The sequence below is a fragment of the Podarcis bocagei genome, assembly GCF_964188305.1.
Source record: "Podarcis bocagei genome assembly, chromosome: 8".
Lineage (NCBI taxonomy): Eukaryota > Metazoa > Chordata > Lepidosauria > Squamata > Lacertidae > Podarcis > Podarcis bocagei.
Genome location: NC_138133.1, coordinates 79,973,105 through 79,988,927, shown reverse-complemented (window position 1 = coordinate 79,988,927; position 15,823 = coordinate 79,973,105). Strand labels below are relative to the sequence as shown.

The window sequence follows — 15,823 nt, the reverse complement described above, 5'->3', positions numbered from 1 at the left end:
CAAAATAGTTTGTAACATCACTAGAAAATCACATAGTAAATGGAGGCAGAATCAAAAAATAAAGCCTCAATAGAAATTACATACCATCCCCCATTAGTTAAGTGGTCTGTTTCCAAATTCTGATCTTACAGGTGTGCTGAGAGCTACAAAGCTCTTTCTCCTTCAGAATCGCTATACAGTGGTACCTTGGGTTACAGATGCTTCAGGTTACACATTTTCTGGTTGCGCGCCGCACCGAACCCAGAAGTACCAGAACAGGTTATTTCCAGGTTTCAGAGCTTGTGCATGTGCAGAAGTGCTAAACCGCGCTTTGCACATGTGCAGAAGCGCTGAAGTGTGACCTGCACGTGCACAGACGTGGCACTGCGGGTTGCGAACGCTGTGGGTTGTGAACGTGCCTCCCATGTATCTGCTACGGGTTTCATCCTTCCATAACGCCAAGGGTAGGTGACACATGCAAACCTGAGCCTTGTATGGATATGCAGGATAGTGGTTCCTTTGGATTAAGCCTGGCACCAAGGGAAAGGAAGTACAGTGGTACCTCGGGTTACAGACACTTCAGGTTACAGACGCTTCAGGTTACAGAAACTACTAACACAGAAATAGTACCTCAGGTTAAGAACTTTGCTTCAGGATGACAACAGAAATTTTGTGGCGGCAGCACAGTGGCAGCAGGAGGCCCCATTAACTAAAGTGGTACCTCAGGTTAAGAACAGTTTCAGGTTAAGAACGGACCTCTGGAACGAATTAAGGTCTTAACCCAAGGTACCTCTGTACAGTACTTCTCTTGGAGTTGCTTCCAGGAGCCAAGCAAAGCGATTATACATGATGGACCCATAAAGTCCAAAACCTTTTCTAATTGGACACTTGATTTTCCCGGTTTGTCATGCTCCAAACACAGGTATAGATAGCTGAACATTTCATAGAATCATAGAGTTGGAAGAGACCACAAGGGCCATCGAGTCCAACCCCCTGCCAAGCAGACTTTGTTTGCCTGGGGAACCTCCACTCACTACCCAAAGGACGAGTCCCGCACCCTGACATGAAGAAAGATGCCACTGATAAAACAGCTGTGTTGCTGTTGGTTTCTGTTCCCTCCTTAGTATTCCTCCTTATTAAATTCCCCCCATACAACCATTTTTGGAACACTTTGGTTCCTACTCAGCGTCACTGGCATCACATCACAGTCAGAATATGACAGTTTGTTCTCAAGGTGGTGGTGAGAGGTGTTGCAGGCGGGGGACAAAGGAAGATATTCTGAAGGCCTTCAAAAGAGAAGAATATCAAAGAATCTATATAAATATTCTAGTACATTCTCAACAAACCAGACAGTTATGTACGCTCGGTATGTACTTGGGTCAAGGGTGGGTGTGGAATTCTGCATTCAGGAGTTGCCAGGCTGGTTTCCCTAGAAAACAAAACATGTTTATGGATTTGAGCACCTTCTGTGGGGACAAGAAGAAATAGCCGAGGGGGGAGCCGGGCTTTGATGTGGAGTTTCGAATCTAGCAAAGCTCACAGGTGGAAAAATGTGCCAGCCTTTTCCTATTCATTCCACGTTATCTTATTTTATTTGATCGTTTTATTTTACAAATGTCCACTCTGCCCTTTGATATGCGTACGTAGTTCAGGGGCAGCCAGCGATAGTAAATGCGATGGAAACAATGGAATCGAAACGATAAAACAGAGAGTAAAAGCAAGGAGGGGGGAAAGTAAACTAGTAGATTTACTTGCAGTATAAGGCGAGTGTCAAAAAGGTGAAACCTAAACCAGTAAGCTGCTTCCATGTGATCTGTTTATTGAGCCTCCATTCTAATGTGTTTGTGGGGAGATTAGGCAAGAAATTGTTATCTTACACCTTCAATTACGACATCCCAGCGATATGCTTACCACAAAGGCTACATTTTAGGGAAAGCAAGATCGTTATGGAAAAAATCCCCGATTCACTTTGAACATGCAACCCAGCTTTGAAAATATGTGATTGAATCTCACCTGAAAGCAGGAACAGTCTGGTAGCACCTGTAAAAAGACCAGGAATTCCTATTGGCATCATCACACTTTAAAAAAAAGTTGAGCGGCTGTGAAGGTAGGCTTTAGAAAAGGTTCATAAAGCCACCCATTATTTGAACGTTGCACGTGGTTCCTAATCCCAGTTTAAGCCCAACCAATTCAGAGCACCTTTACCCCATTTGGCAAATGAATGAGCAGAGTAACGAAAGATGGGGGCCTACCGAGTAAGTAATCCAAGAACTGTGAAACAAAGCCTTAATCTTAGCAACTGGGGGCTTTTGTGCATTCCAGTCAGACACCGGCAAACAATGGGGTGGGGGGAGGAGACATTCCAAGCCAACCTAATCAAGGACAGGCTTAAACCCTAAGAACTCAAAGCTCCTTTTGTGATAAAGTGTGTGAACTATGCTACTGGGAATATTAAGGAGCCAGCTTGCAGTTCGGAGGAGCATCAAGCTTCCCATTCTGCAGAGGAAATGATATTTTCAGGACTCTTGGTGGTTGCCTCACATCCTTTAAGGCTGCAATCCTATACACCAAGGAGCGCTGAAATATACTCGGAGTCGAGAGTGGATTTCATGCTCTTTATTCAGCTCATAGTGGTGAGGAGGAATGGAAGTTCCCCCAGAATGTCTGCTTTATATACATTATTGACACAATGGGACCCATGTGATTGGCTAATTCCGGGATTCTCCTGTAGGCCAATCAGGTTGCGGATTCACTTCCACCTGAAGTTGGATTGGGTGGCTCCTGTGGACCAATCAGACTGCTGCATTCTGAATCCTATTGTTCTAGGACCTATTCAACTCAGTACATAACAAGCACCATGGGGCTGAGGAAGTTTCAGGGTCCCCAAAGTATTTTTGAGGGGACCAAGCCCCTTCAATATTCAGGAGGCATTTGGTTCCACCCCCTGGCGCTGTGCACAGACCGTCAGGACGTCATGAGCTGTTATGTGCATGACGTCATGCACATAATGACCGCTCCATGCTTAAAATGGGGGGCGCCCTTTGCGTGGACGTGCGCAGCCCCTAGATCTGGAGCGGCTCCAACAGCATAGGCTTGGTTTGCCTTCCCTCAGGTGGGATACCTGGAGGTCTCCGCCTACCTCTGTCAGTTGTCCAATCCCACCTGGGGGAAGCGTTGCCAAGGAGATCTGGCCAGGTAGGGGAGGGATTACCTGCCCACACAATAGAGGGAGGATCTTACATGGGAATCCTCACTTGGCTCCAGAGCTTCTCCCATCCTACCCACCCTCAGTTAATGTCTTATTTGCAGGTTAACTTTTCTTCACAGGTTTTGCAGGTTAACTTTTCTTCACAGGTATGCGGGCGCTGCTACGTCAAGGTCGCTGTTAAAGGGCTGGAAAGGAATTTCCCTGCATTGGCAGGTTTCGTCTTTTCCGTAGCAAAACGTCACAACTTTGGCGGTATCAGGCCTTGGGCGGAATCCTTTAGTCCATCTTCCTCTTTGTGGCGGCGATACCAGGGTTCCCCGTTAAAGGGGTTTCTGAAGGGAGGCTTTGACCGTACGCTGAAAGGTCGTCATTGCTCTCCCCTGCGGCGGCGGCGTAACGGGGGCGGCTATCTCTGCTTGAACATATGTTCTCCAGAGCCGGCCCATCCCCCACACACACACTGGATAACCCTGATGCTCCCTAGGTCCCCGGCTGGGGACTGGGGAGGGAGAACGCCCAATGCCTGAGCCAAGGTCTACCCACATTTGAAATTTAATAAAGTTGTGGCCAATTTAATCCCATAGCACGTTGTCATGAGTCGTTATTTCACATGACAGGGGGGACCGCGCGGGATCTGGGGACTCCGCCTGTCCACGCAATGTTGTGCCCAGGCCCCCTCAATCCCCTTAAGAAGATGGCATTTCTGCTACAAATTTACCTGGAGAGAAAGTCCCACTGAACTCAATGGGGCTTTCTTCTGAGTAGGTAGCTATAGCAGTGGCTCCCAATTAGCTAAATAGTGTGGACCTCTCTTTTTTTTCAAAAGCCAAGTCAGGGGCCCCCTACTTTTGAATATTTTTGATCTCTCCATGGTAGTTTTCGTTATTTGAATGGTGCCACAGACCCCCCTGAGGTCTGCAGACCCACACTGATCTATAGGATTGTATTAATGGCCTGACAAACTGGTCTTTGATCCAGAAAGGATGCTGGAATTTGCCTCAAAATACCATGTTCAAAGCTATTTTCAAAACAATTTTTCTTTGTCTCGCTGCCTGTAAATTGAAGATGTGTCACTTCTGACCTTTTGATTTATTGATATTGGAGGGCTCCCAAAATCTGGAAATTAGTGTGTGACGGCGTTGACAGTCTCAAACAATCTCCAGATTTGATTTTCAACCCCAAAACAGTGTTTTCAAAGGAGTACGGCGGTACCTCGAGTTACAAACGCCTCAGGTTACAAACGCTTCAGGTTACAAACTCCGCTAACCTGGAAGAGTTACCTCGAATTGAGAACTTTGCCCCAGGATGAGAACAGAAATTGTGTGCCAGCGGCGCAGCAGCAGCAAGAGGCCCCATTAGCAAAAGCAAGTCTCTAGTTAAGAACAGTTTCAGGTTAATAACGGACCTCCGGAACAAATTAAGTTTGTAACTAGAGGTACTACTGTACAACTATTGGGTGTTGACATTCTGTGGTAGCAATGGAACTTTCCCCACCTGGGCTCTTTCCTGAAGGCCTCCCCCAACATCCTCAAAAATTGCTCCAGGGGGTTGGGGGAGTCTCTGGGGTTGATTCTGAGAGAGTATGGAGAGAAAAGAAGGGAAGTCCGACTGCATGAGAAGAATACAGCTCATGCAGCATTTGATGCAACTTATGTCCTCCCCATTGGGACGCGGGTGGCGCTGTGGGTTAAACCACAGAGCCTAGGACTTGCCGATCAGAAGGTTGGTGGTTCGAATCCCCGCGACGGGGTGAGCTCCCGTTGCTCGGTCCCTGCTCCTGCCAACCTAGCAGTTCGAAAGCACATCAAAGCGCAAGTAGATAAATAGGTACCACTCCAGCGGGAAGGTAAACGGCATTTCCGTGCGCTGCTCTGGTTCGCCAGAAGCAGCTTAGTCATGTTGGCCACATGAACTAGAAGCTGTACGCCGGCTCCCTTGGCCAATAAAGGGAGATGAGCGCCGCAACCCCAGAGTCATCTGCGACTGGACCTAATGGTCAGGGGTCCCTTTACCCTTTTACTTTTATGTCCTCCTCAACGTTTCACTATGTAATTTTTTTTAACAATGTATTTTTAAATCCTGTTTGTCTCTCCTAGCTGCTGCTGCTTTGACACCTTCCCATTTCGCTGCACCTAGTGCTCATAGCTCATGATTCAATCGCCACCTGTAGACACAGAGACCTCCTGTGGCTCCCACGTGGTCTTCTCCCTGCCCTGAAATTAACTTGAAGGAAGAAAGTCAATACAGTAAGAGGTGATGTGTGCTTGGTGGGAGAGTGTGTTTGTGTGTGTGCCCACGACAGATTCTCTGCAACGCTAGCACAGTGGTACCTCGGGTTACAGACGCTTCAGGTTACATATGATTCAGGTTACAGACTCCGCTAACCCAGAAATAGTACCTCGGGTTAAGAACTTTGCTTCAGGATGAGAACAGAAATCATGCTCCAGTGGCGCAGCAGCAACAGCAGGCCCCATTAGCTAAAGTGGTGCTTCAGGTTAAGAACAGTTTCAGGTTAAGTACTTAACCTGAGGTACCACTGTACACATGGGAAACCAATGAAGCTGATTCTTGGAAGATTCAAGACAGATAAAATTAAGTGCTTCTTCACCAACCTACCTGGCTTTAAAAGAGGATTAGACAGAATTCTGGATCCCATTAATGTGGTCTGATGGGGAACATTTTCCCCATCCACAATTATGAAGGAGCGGCTCCACCCCCATCGTTCAGCCGGGACACTAAGGTCCAGCTCCGAGGGCCTTCTGGTGGTTCCCTCACTGTGAGAAGTGAAGCTACAGGGAACCAGGCAGAGGGCCTTGTCGGTAGTGGCACCCACCTTGTGGAACGCTCTCCCATCAGATGTCAAGGAAATAAACAACTATCTGACTTTTAGAAGACATCTGAAGGCAGCCCTGTTTAGGGTAGTTTTTAATGTTTGATGTTTTATTGCTTTATTATTAATAATACAGTGGTACCTCGGGTTAAGTACTTAATTTGTTCCGGAGGTCCGTTCTTAACCTGAAACTGTTCTTAACCTGAAGCACCACTTTAGTTAATGGGGCCTCCCGCTGCTGCTGCACGATTTCTGTTCTCATCCTGAAGCCAAGTTCTTAACCCGGGGTACTATTTCTGGGTTTGCGGAGTCTGTAACCTGAAGCGTCTGTAACCTGAAGTGTACGTAACCCAAGGTACCACTGTATTATTATTATTATTATTATTATTATTATTATTATTATTAGGCTAGCCAAGAGCTTCTGTGATCCTCATGCTCTCACAGAGTCCGAGTTTAATCTGTAGACTGAGGCTGTAATCCTTTACCTGGGAGTAAGCTCCATTGGGTCAATGAGACTTCTGAGTAGACACATGTAGGATAGCTAACTTGGTAAAGCCAGTGGCAGAGGAAGAGGGGTATGGTGGGGCAAACCACCCCGGGTGTCATCCCTGAGGGGGAGTGACATTCGGCATGCCGCTCACCTACAACTCCCAAGCCTACCCTGAGCCATTGGGGTAAGAGGAAGAGCTGCGCCGCTTTGCCGGTGGCATTCCTTCCTTCCTCCTTCATTTTGGCAGCTGGGGGAGGTTTGGGAGTTGCGGGCAGGCGGTGCGCCGAATGTCCGCCATGGGCAGGTTGCTCCGCCGCTGTGAGCGGCTTGCTCTGTCCCCATGGGCAGCTCACTCCGCCCCTGGCTGGAGGGCGCGGGTGCTGCTCCAGCAACCCGAGCGGCTATCTCGCACATGGGAGGGCACCCTCCATGCCACACACCCCTCGGGAGTGTGCCCATCCTGGGCAGCGCGGGCATATGCTCCGTCGCTGGGTAAAGCATGAGACTCTTAATCTCGGGTTTGAGACTCACGTTAGGCAAAAGATTCCCGCTTTGCAGGGGGTTGGACTGAACAATCCTCGTGGCCCCTCTCTACAATTAGATGATTCTGCGAAATTCACGGAGAGGGTTATTGACGGCTACTGGCCATGATGGCAACACACTGCCTCCACAACACCTGTTACTCGAATCAATATTGTGCTTGTCCGTATAACTCTACTCTGTAAAAGTTACTGCTTACAGCAGCTACTACTATGCTATAAGATCCACTGTCCTGTGGTATCATATATGGTATGTATGGTTGTTGATGGTTTTATATTATTTTTGCTGTAAAAATGTGAGAGATTGCAATATTGTATTTATTTGCATTCCCCTTTATGGATCACTGCCTTGCCGTGGCGAAGGGGCTTGAATAACTCAGAGAAGCCATGAGCTATGCCGTGCAGGGCCACCCAAGATGGACAGGTCATAGTGGAGAGTTTTGACCAAATGTGATCCACCTGGAGCAGGAACTGGCAAGCCACTCTAGTATCCCTGCCAAGAAAACTCCATGGACAAAGACAACAGGCATATAAGTGCCTGGCGTGCTCTGGTCCATGGGGTCACAAAGAGTTGGACACGACTAAATGACTAGACAACAAACAACAATTTATTTGCATTACCTAGTGTTTGTACTACTGATGAAGCCTAGGACGGCGAAACAAGGCTAATATTCCGGAAATCCTTGCCTTAGACTCTGTGAAAGGATTCTGTGGAACTGCAACAACCTTTCGTGTGGATTGTTGGACTCTATGAACAGACAGGTGGAATTGACACTTTCACATATATGGACCTTATGCATAAACTGATTAGAGAATGGACTGATCCACTGGGTCTTCTACTTTTTTGTTGAACTTTATGATCTACTTCTGTTGGAAGCCACAATACGGCAAAGTGCTCTGGTCCTTGGGTTCTGTTTGGGATGGGATAATGGAGGCAGTGAGAGGTTTTACTTTCTTGGGCTCCATGATCACTGCAGATGGTGACAGCAGCCACGAAATTAAAAGACGCCTGCTTCTTGGGAGAAAAGCAATGAAAAACCTAGACAGCATCTTAAAAAGTAGAGACATCACCTTGCCAACAAAGGTCCGTATAGTAAAAGCTATGGTTGTCCCAGTAGTGATGTGTGGAAGTGAGAGATGGACCATAAAGAAGGCTGATCGTTGAAGAATTGATGCTTTTGAATTATGGTACTGGAGGAGACTCTTGAGAGTCCCATGGACTGCAAGAAGATCAAACCTATCTATTCTTAAGGAAATCAGCCCTGAGTGCTTACTGAAAGGACAGATCCTGAAGCTGAGGCTCCAGTACTTTGGCTACCTCATGAGAAGAGAAGACTCCCTGGAAAAGACCCTGATGTTGGGAAAGATGGAGGGCACAAGGAGAAGGGGACGACAGAGGACGAGGTGGTTGGACAGTGTTCTCGAAGCTACCAGCATGAGTTTGACCAAACTGCGGGAGGCAGTGGAAGACAGAAGTGCCTGGCGTGCTCTGGTCCATGGGGTCACGAAGAGTTGAACACGACTAAACGACTAAACAACAACAACAATGGACTAGACGAGCTCTAACATTCCATTTTACAAATGTGTCCACAGGCCCGAAAAGGATAGCAGGCCCCAGCCCTAACTGCTGCTTGAAGCAAGAGTCATGGCAGTTAAAATCTCCTTGGTGTACCAACTGTGATCTGCCCCGAATGCTGCTGAAACCCCCGTTAGTGCTTAACTTATTTTGTTACTTTTATTCCTTTGAAATATATCAAGGCTGCTTTTTGTTTTTTAATCTGGGCAAACACCCATCCAAAGCAGCTCACGAGCAAAACAAAAGATAAAAACAGTGCTACGTTTAAAATAGTGCAACCTTTAAAACTTTAAAAACTTAGCACTACCAATCGGCACTTGACATAAAAATTATAGAAGTGGAGAGAACATAATTGAGTCAGACCGTCACCCAGCCAGCAGAATGTTACCCAGTTATTTCTCTTTCCAGAAATAGTTGTGAAGAGAGAGGAGGAAGGGATGTAGCTGCAGGCAGAAGGACCCTGATTCAAACCCCAGGATCCCTGGGTAGCGCTCAGAGACACCCCCCCCCTCAAAACCTCAGAGAGCTACTCCAGTCAGCATAGACAATAAAAGGTAAAGGTAAAGGGACCCCTGACCATTAGGTCCAGTCATGACCGACTCTGGGGTTGTGGCGCTCATCTTGCTTTATTGGCCGAGGGAGCCGGTGTACAGCTTCCAGGACATGTGGCCAGCATGACCAAGCCGCTTCTGGCAAACCAGAGCAGCGCACGGAAACACCGTTTACCTTCCTGCCGGAGCGGTACCTATTTATCTACTTGCATTTTGACATGCTTTCGAACTGTTAGGTTGGCAGGAGCTGGGACTGAACAACGGGAGCTCACCCCATCATGGGGTTTTAAACCACTGACCTTCTGATCGGCAAGTCCTAGGCTCTGTGGTTTCACCCACAGTGCCACCCGCATCCCTAGCATAGACAATACTATTCGCCAATTTCAATGTTCACTAGGCATGTGCTTCAATTCCCTTTGGTTTCCTTAGCGGGTACTTTCTCCTGCTTCTTCTGAGAGCCAGTGTGGTGTAGTGGTTAAGAGCTGTAGTCTTGTAATCTGGGGAACCGGGTTCGCTTCCCCGCTCCTCCACCTGCAGCTGCTGGGTGACCTTGGGCTAGTCACACTTCTCTGAAGTCTCTCAGCCCCACTCACCTCACAGAGTGTTTGTTGTGGAGGAGGAAGGGAAAGGAGAATGTTAGCCGCTTTGAGACTCCTTCGGGTAGTGATAAAGCGGGATATCAAATCCAAACTCTTTTTATTTTATTAGACACATGGGAATTCCCATGCAATCAGGGATGACCCAGAGAACCGGATGATGTCACAACGCTATGTAGCCAATCAAGTTTAACAGTATGATGACATCACTGAGGACAAGCACAGGCAATGGGAAGCAAGAGGAATGTCAACGAATAAGCGAAACACTTTTGCAAGGAGTGCCAAAAACATGCAAATGAAAAACCCCAAAACAAAACAAAAGCAAAAATTGACCGCCCTGAAGGATAGCTTTTTCTTTCAGTTCCCTTTGGTTTCCTTAGTGGGTGTTTTCTCCTGCTACTTGGATTAGACACATGGCGTTCCCATGCAATCACAGATAACCCAGGGAACCACACGGTGTCACAATGCTATGTAGCCAATCAAGTTTGGCAATATGATGACATCACTGAGGATAACCACAGGTAATTAGAAGCAAGAGGAATGTCAATGAATAAATGAAACACTTTTGCCAGGAATGCCACAAACAAGCAAACAAAAAACCCAGAAACAAAAAAGCAAAAAAAAAAAAATCCATAGCTTTTCCTTTCCTTTTCTTTTTTGGGCAGAATTGAAAATGCTGGCAAAAAAACCCCCACTTGAGTATTTTCAGCTCAGCTCTAATTAGCAATAATGTCCTTTCCACCAGCCTATCCATAGGCAGTTGCATTAAGCCTGGTGCGTCAGGAGCCGAAGCAATGCAACAGCGCATCTCCATATGGGTCTGCAACCAGTCTGTGGAGGCAGATGAAACTGAAAATGGCTGGGAGGTTGCCCTGAAGCAAGTGAAGCTTTAAAGTTAGATTTCTGTCTGGGAGAGAGCCAGGCAGGGTGCGGGGGCACAAAGCAGGTTGGAAATAAGAAGACTTAAATTACAGCATCTCATTTGCTCTCCTCGTCCCCTCTGCCCAATGGAAATCAACTTCCAACACCGGGCGGAATGGCACCTGTCTGCGAGGGGTGGGGGCAAACGTGCACAGCTGTCAGTTCTGACAGGTATCAGAATCATTTTTACGAGCGCACGCATCATTATCCACGCTGAACTTGATAACTCCATTCTCAGTGCGCCATCAAGCAGGCCAATTGCTTCCTCTCCAGAGGTGAGGTAGTTTTTTAATCCAACAAGTGTGGAGGACTAAAGGAAGATCCATCTGCTGCTGCCAATCCTTCCCAGAGAGCCCGTCACAGATGCTTTTCTAATCATGAGCTCGTGAATGAAAACGGTGGCATCTGTGAAATTGTTCTGCACCAGCAGTAAGGAACCCCCGGCCCATAGGCGTAATGTTTCTACCAAGTGGTATCCGCCTGCCCTCTAGATGTCAGCATCAAGGAGCTGTCAGCGAGGCAGGTCAAGCACAGAACAGGCACACACACACACACACACACACACACACACACACACACACTGCAGGCATGGAATAATAATAATAATAATTTATTATTTATACCCCGCCCATCTGGCTGGGTTTCCCCAGCTACTCTGGGCGGCTTCCAACAAAACACTAAAATACAATAACCTATTAAAAATTAAAAGCTTCTCTAAACAGGGCTGCCTTCAGATGTCTTCTAAAAGTTTGGTAGTTATTTTTCTCTTTGACATCTGTTCGGAGGGCGTTCCACAGGGCGGGTGCCACTACCGAGAAGGCCCTCTGGTTTAACAGACCACAGTATTTTAATATTTTGTTGGAAGCCACCCAGAGTGGCTGGGGAAACCCAGCCAGATGGGTGGGGTATTATTATTATTATTATTATTATTATTATTATTATTATTATTATCATCATCATCATCATCATCATCATCATCATCATCTGCTGCCCCTGGAGACCCTGCCTCACCTAGCCTCATAGGTGGGCCAGCCCTACCTGTGCCTGCAATTTGTTTTAACTGTTTTTAACATTGAATTTTATTATTTTTGTTATCACACCCTGGGACCTGATGGTGCAAAGCAGGTAGCAAGTCATCAACGGCAATGGTGTGCTGGTCAAAAGGATGTTGTGTGACCCATTGCATTCATCTCTTGAGCATAAAGCAAAACCCTACAATAGATTAGTGAAGGTTGCACCAAGGAGGGGCCAGAGAGGAGGTAAGTGGCTCCTGCTAAACCCACCCCCACCCCCAATTTTGGAAGAATGTGGAACAAACCATCAGGTTGTGGGCAGAGGGGAGCCTCTCCTTCCCTCCCTTCCCCCCTGCTGCTGGTCCCTCACTGCAACGTGCTGTCTACTTGGTAGATACTAACAGCACCTCTTCAGCACTGGCTAGAGGTCGATATGAAATTATACAGCTTGAAATGGCTTTTCTTTCGAATTGGATGCAATTGATCCATTGCAAGATCTGAGAGGCAAGGGAGATCTACATTGCCAAAGTCAATCCAGCCGCAGCAGAGAAAATCTCTAATTGCCCTTTCTCTATTGCACCGGCGAAGCTCTTATTTTGTTTTGCTTTCCTAAGAACCCTTAACTCAATACTGCTGACTTCTCCTCTGGGGCTTTAAGCAACAGGAGTATATGCAACTTGTGGCTGGATTAAAGGCCTAGGAACGACACAGCCCAGTTGCTCCCCCTGTCCCGGTAACATCTATTATGCAGCACACAGAATCGCCAGACGTGTGAGAGTTCTCTAACTCATGGGAGAATCAAAGTCCTCCATTTGGGAGTCAATGCTCATTGCACACAGATATATGAGAATCCTGGCTTATTCCAGGCCCAACCAGACAAGAAGTTTCTTACATGAATGCCATGAATCATCATAGTGTAAGGGAAAGCATTAGCAGGACTGGGACCCAGGGAAGGAAGAGTTTAACCCCTTCCTCAGTGGTCCCAGTGACCTCCCCACAGTGGCGTAGCATGGGTTGTCAGCACCCGGGGCAAGGCAAGTAATTTGTGCCCCCTAACCCGTGGATTTGTGCCCCCTAACCCTAACCCCCAGATGTTGCGCCCGGTGCGGCCGCCCCCCCCCTGCACCCCCACGCTACGCCACTGCCTCCCCATCAAAGCTATTTGCACTGTAAGAGAAACCTCCATTGCCACAAGTGAAGGTTCCTCTTCTAAGGCAAATAGCAGTTTGGGGTGGGGCAGGGAGTGTTTGTCACAATTGCGGCAGGAGGGAAAACAATTAAAATCTTTCTCCTGGCGGTGAACACACCACACAATTAGAGCCCATTACTTTCACCAAGGAATCCTGGAAACTGTAGTTTACCCCCCACATACACACACAAAGCCACAATTTCCAGCACCCTTAACAAACCACAACTTCCAGGACTCTTGATGTGTATGCAGCCCCGACCCCTGCAATGAATGAATGAATTTTATTATTATGGTCACAGACCAGTTCTGGCTCACTTACAATACTGAATGCCCCTCCCCTGACTGCTATTTACATTTTAAAAAATTAAGTGTACATTAATTGCCTTCACGGGACGTGGGTGGCGCTGTGGGTTAAATCACAGAGCCTAGGACTTGCCAATCAGAAGGCTGGCAGTTCGAATCCCTGCAACGGGGGGAGCTCCCGTTGCTTGGTCCCTGCTCCTGCCAACCTAGCAGTTCGAAAGCACGTCAAAGTTCAAGTAGATAAATAGGTACCGCTCCAGCGGGAAGGTAAATGGCATTTCCGTGCACTGCTCTGGTTTGCCAGAAGCAGCTTAGTCATGCTAGCCACATGACCCGGAAGCTGTACGCTGGCTCCCTTGGCCAATAAAGCGAGATGAGCGCCACAACCCCAGAGTCGGTCATGACTGGACCTAATGGTCAGGGGTCCCTTTACCTTTAATTGCCTTCACACAATTGGCATCATGTCCACTACTGACTTAGGCTGCAGTCCTAACCACACTACACTGGGAGCATGTCCCATAGAATTTAGTAGGACTTACTTCTGAGTAGACCTAGATAGGAAGACACTGTTAGGCAGTTTTTTCCATGGCCAGGAGCTCTCAAGTCTGGGTGTTGAATAAAAAAAAGATAGAAAATAATTCACTGACCAAATAACTGCACCACAGTGAAAAATGCATTGGGGAGGTGTTCGTAAAACGAACTATTCAGGCTATTAAAGCTTATGAAGGGGAAACCATGTAGCATTGAAGTGGTGTTGTTGTGTCACTTCCTTAATTACCCTCTGGCGTTGGGTCAAGTGCTCAGATAGAGCAATGTCCCAGATGTTCCAATGTCCTCATGGCAACACATTTCCCTGCTCCTACTTCATATCATCGGCTGCTGAGGACAGGAGACCAGGTATTTGTACAAAGTTGTGCTTCACCAGGCTATGGAAAGAGAAGAGCTGCTCTTATTACATTTCTATCTCCACTTTCTTCCACCATAAGAAGGTGAGCCTGGTGGATCAAACCAGTGGCTGTTCTTACAGTGGCCAGCCAGATGTCTGTGGGGAACCTGAAATCAGGATTAGAACTCAAGAGCCCTCTCCCCTCTGGTGGCTTCCAGTAACTGGTAGCCATCAATTGCCCTCTCCTTCAAAAATTCTCCTTTAAAGCCATCCAAAAGGGGGCCCATCATTAACTCTTATGAGAGCATTGTGAAGTACCGTATTTTTTGCTCTATAAGACTCACTTTTTCCCTCCTAAAGAGTAAGGGGAAATGTGTGTGCGTCTTATGGAGCGAATGCAGGCTGCGCAGCTATCCCAGAAGCCAGAACAGCAAGAGGAATTGCTGCTTTCACTGCGCAATGATCCGTCTTGCTGTTCTGGCTTCTGAGATTCAGAATATTTTTTTTCTTGTTTTCTTCCTCCAAAAACTTAGGCGCGTCTTGTGGTCTGGTGTGTCTTATAGAGTGAAAAATACGGTACTTTCTTTTAAAAATTATTATTATTATTATTATTAGTTTCCTAAAAGAAAAGAAAATAAATTGTACAACATTTTCCAATTAGCATTCCATAAGTATTTATCTTCCCCTCCACCCTTCCATGGTTTCCTCAAGTTTTCTAATACTGCTACATATTACAGTCGTACCTTGGAAGCCAAACGCCTTGGCTCCCGAACAAATCGGCTCCCAAATGATGAAACCCAGAAGTGAATGTTTCGGTTTTCGAGCAATTTTCGGAAGCTGAACATCCGGCGTGCCTTCTGACCTTCCGATTGGCTGCAGGAACATCCTGCACCCAATCGGAAGCCACACTTTGGTTTTTGAATGTTTCCAGGAGTCAAACAGACTTCCAGAACACATTCTGTTAGAAAACCAAGGTACCACTGTATGATTATTCTAAACCAGGCATAGGCAAACTCGGCCCTCCAGATGTTTTGGGACTAATAATAATAATAATAATTTTTTATTTATATCACGCTCTTCCCAGCTGAAGCTGGGCTCAGAGCGGCAAACAACAGTAAAATAATACAGCATTCGAAAATCAATTCATTGTAAAATCAGTTCTACAACTCCCATCATCCCAAGCTAACAGGACCAGTGGTCAGGGATGATGGGAATTGTAGTCTCAAAACATGTGGTGGGCCGAGTTTGCCTATGCCTGTTCTAAACTTCTCTTCTACAGTGTTCTCAGATATACATTTTAGTGCTGTCCTTACTCCAAACCTGCTTGTGTTTTAACATGTTTACAATACATATTTTTAAATAGTCTGCAAAAATATTCCAATCCTCCCTGAAAACTGTCTCATCTTGCTCTCCTCCTCTTGCTAATTCAGCATATCCCATCAGTTACAATGGCCCATCTTTTCCAGTATGTACTGCCTCATCTCGCCATTTTTGAACATGTAATATTCTTGCTGCGGTTGTCGCATACAAGAATAAATTCCTTTGGTTTTTTGATACATCTGTCCCAGTTATCCCCAAAAGAAACGCTTCTGGTCTTTTTGGGAGAGTCCTTCTATCTGCCCTAAATCTTCCAAGATTCCACTTCATTGGATGCCCATCAGATCAAGTGTCATGAGTGAAGGAGAACAACTATTCTCTAGCCTCTATCTCCATGACTTCATAGATGTATCCAAGTATGCATG

The 15,823-nt window shown here is 46.7% G+C and overlaps 1 long non-coding RNA gene across 2 annotated transcripts in view; it reads right to left on the bottom strand.

The window, feature by feature from the left end:
* Positions 1–981: 981 nt before the first annotated feature.
* LOC308593146 overlaps positions 982–15,823 on the bottom strand; it is a 23,296-nt gene continuing 8,454 nt past the window's right edge. The window contains exons 2-4 of one of the 2 annotated variants that reach the window (XR_014010781.1): positions 13,735–13,800; positions 1,993–2,019; positions 982–1,408 (exon numbers count right to left, since the gene is read on the bottom strand). This is a non-coding gene — a long non-coding RNA (uncharacterized lncRNA). Of the gene's footprint in view, positions 1,409–1,992; positions 2,807–13,734; positions 13,801–15,823 lie in introns of those variants that run through there. The other variant, XR_014010782.1, reaches the window with a different exon arrangement.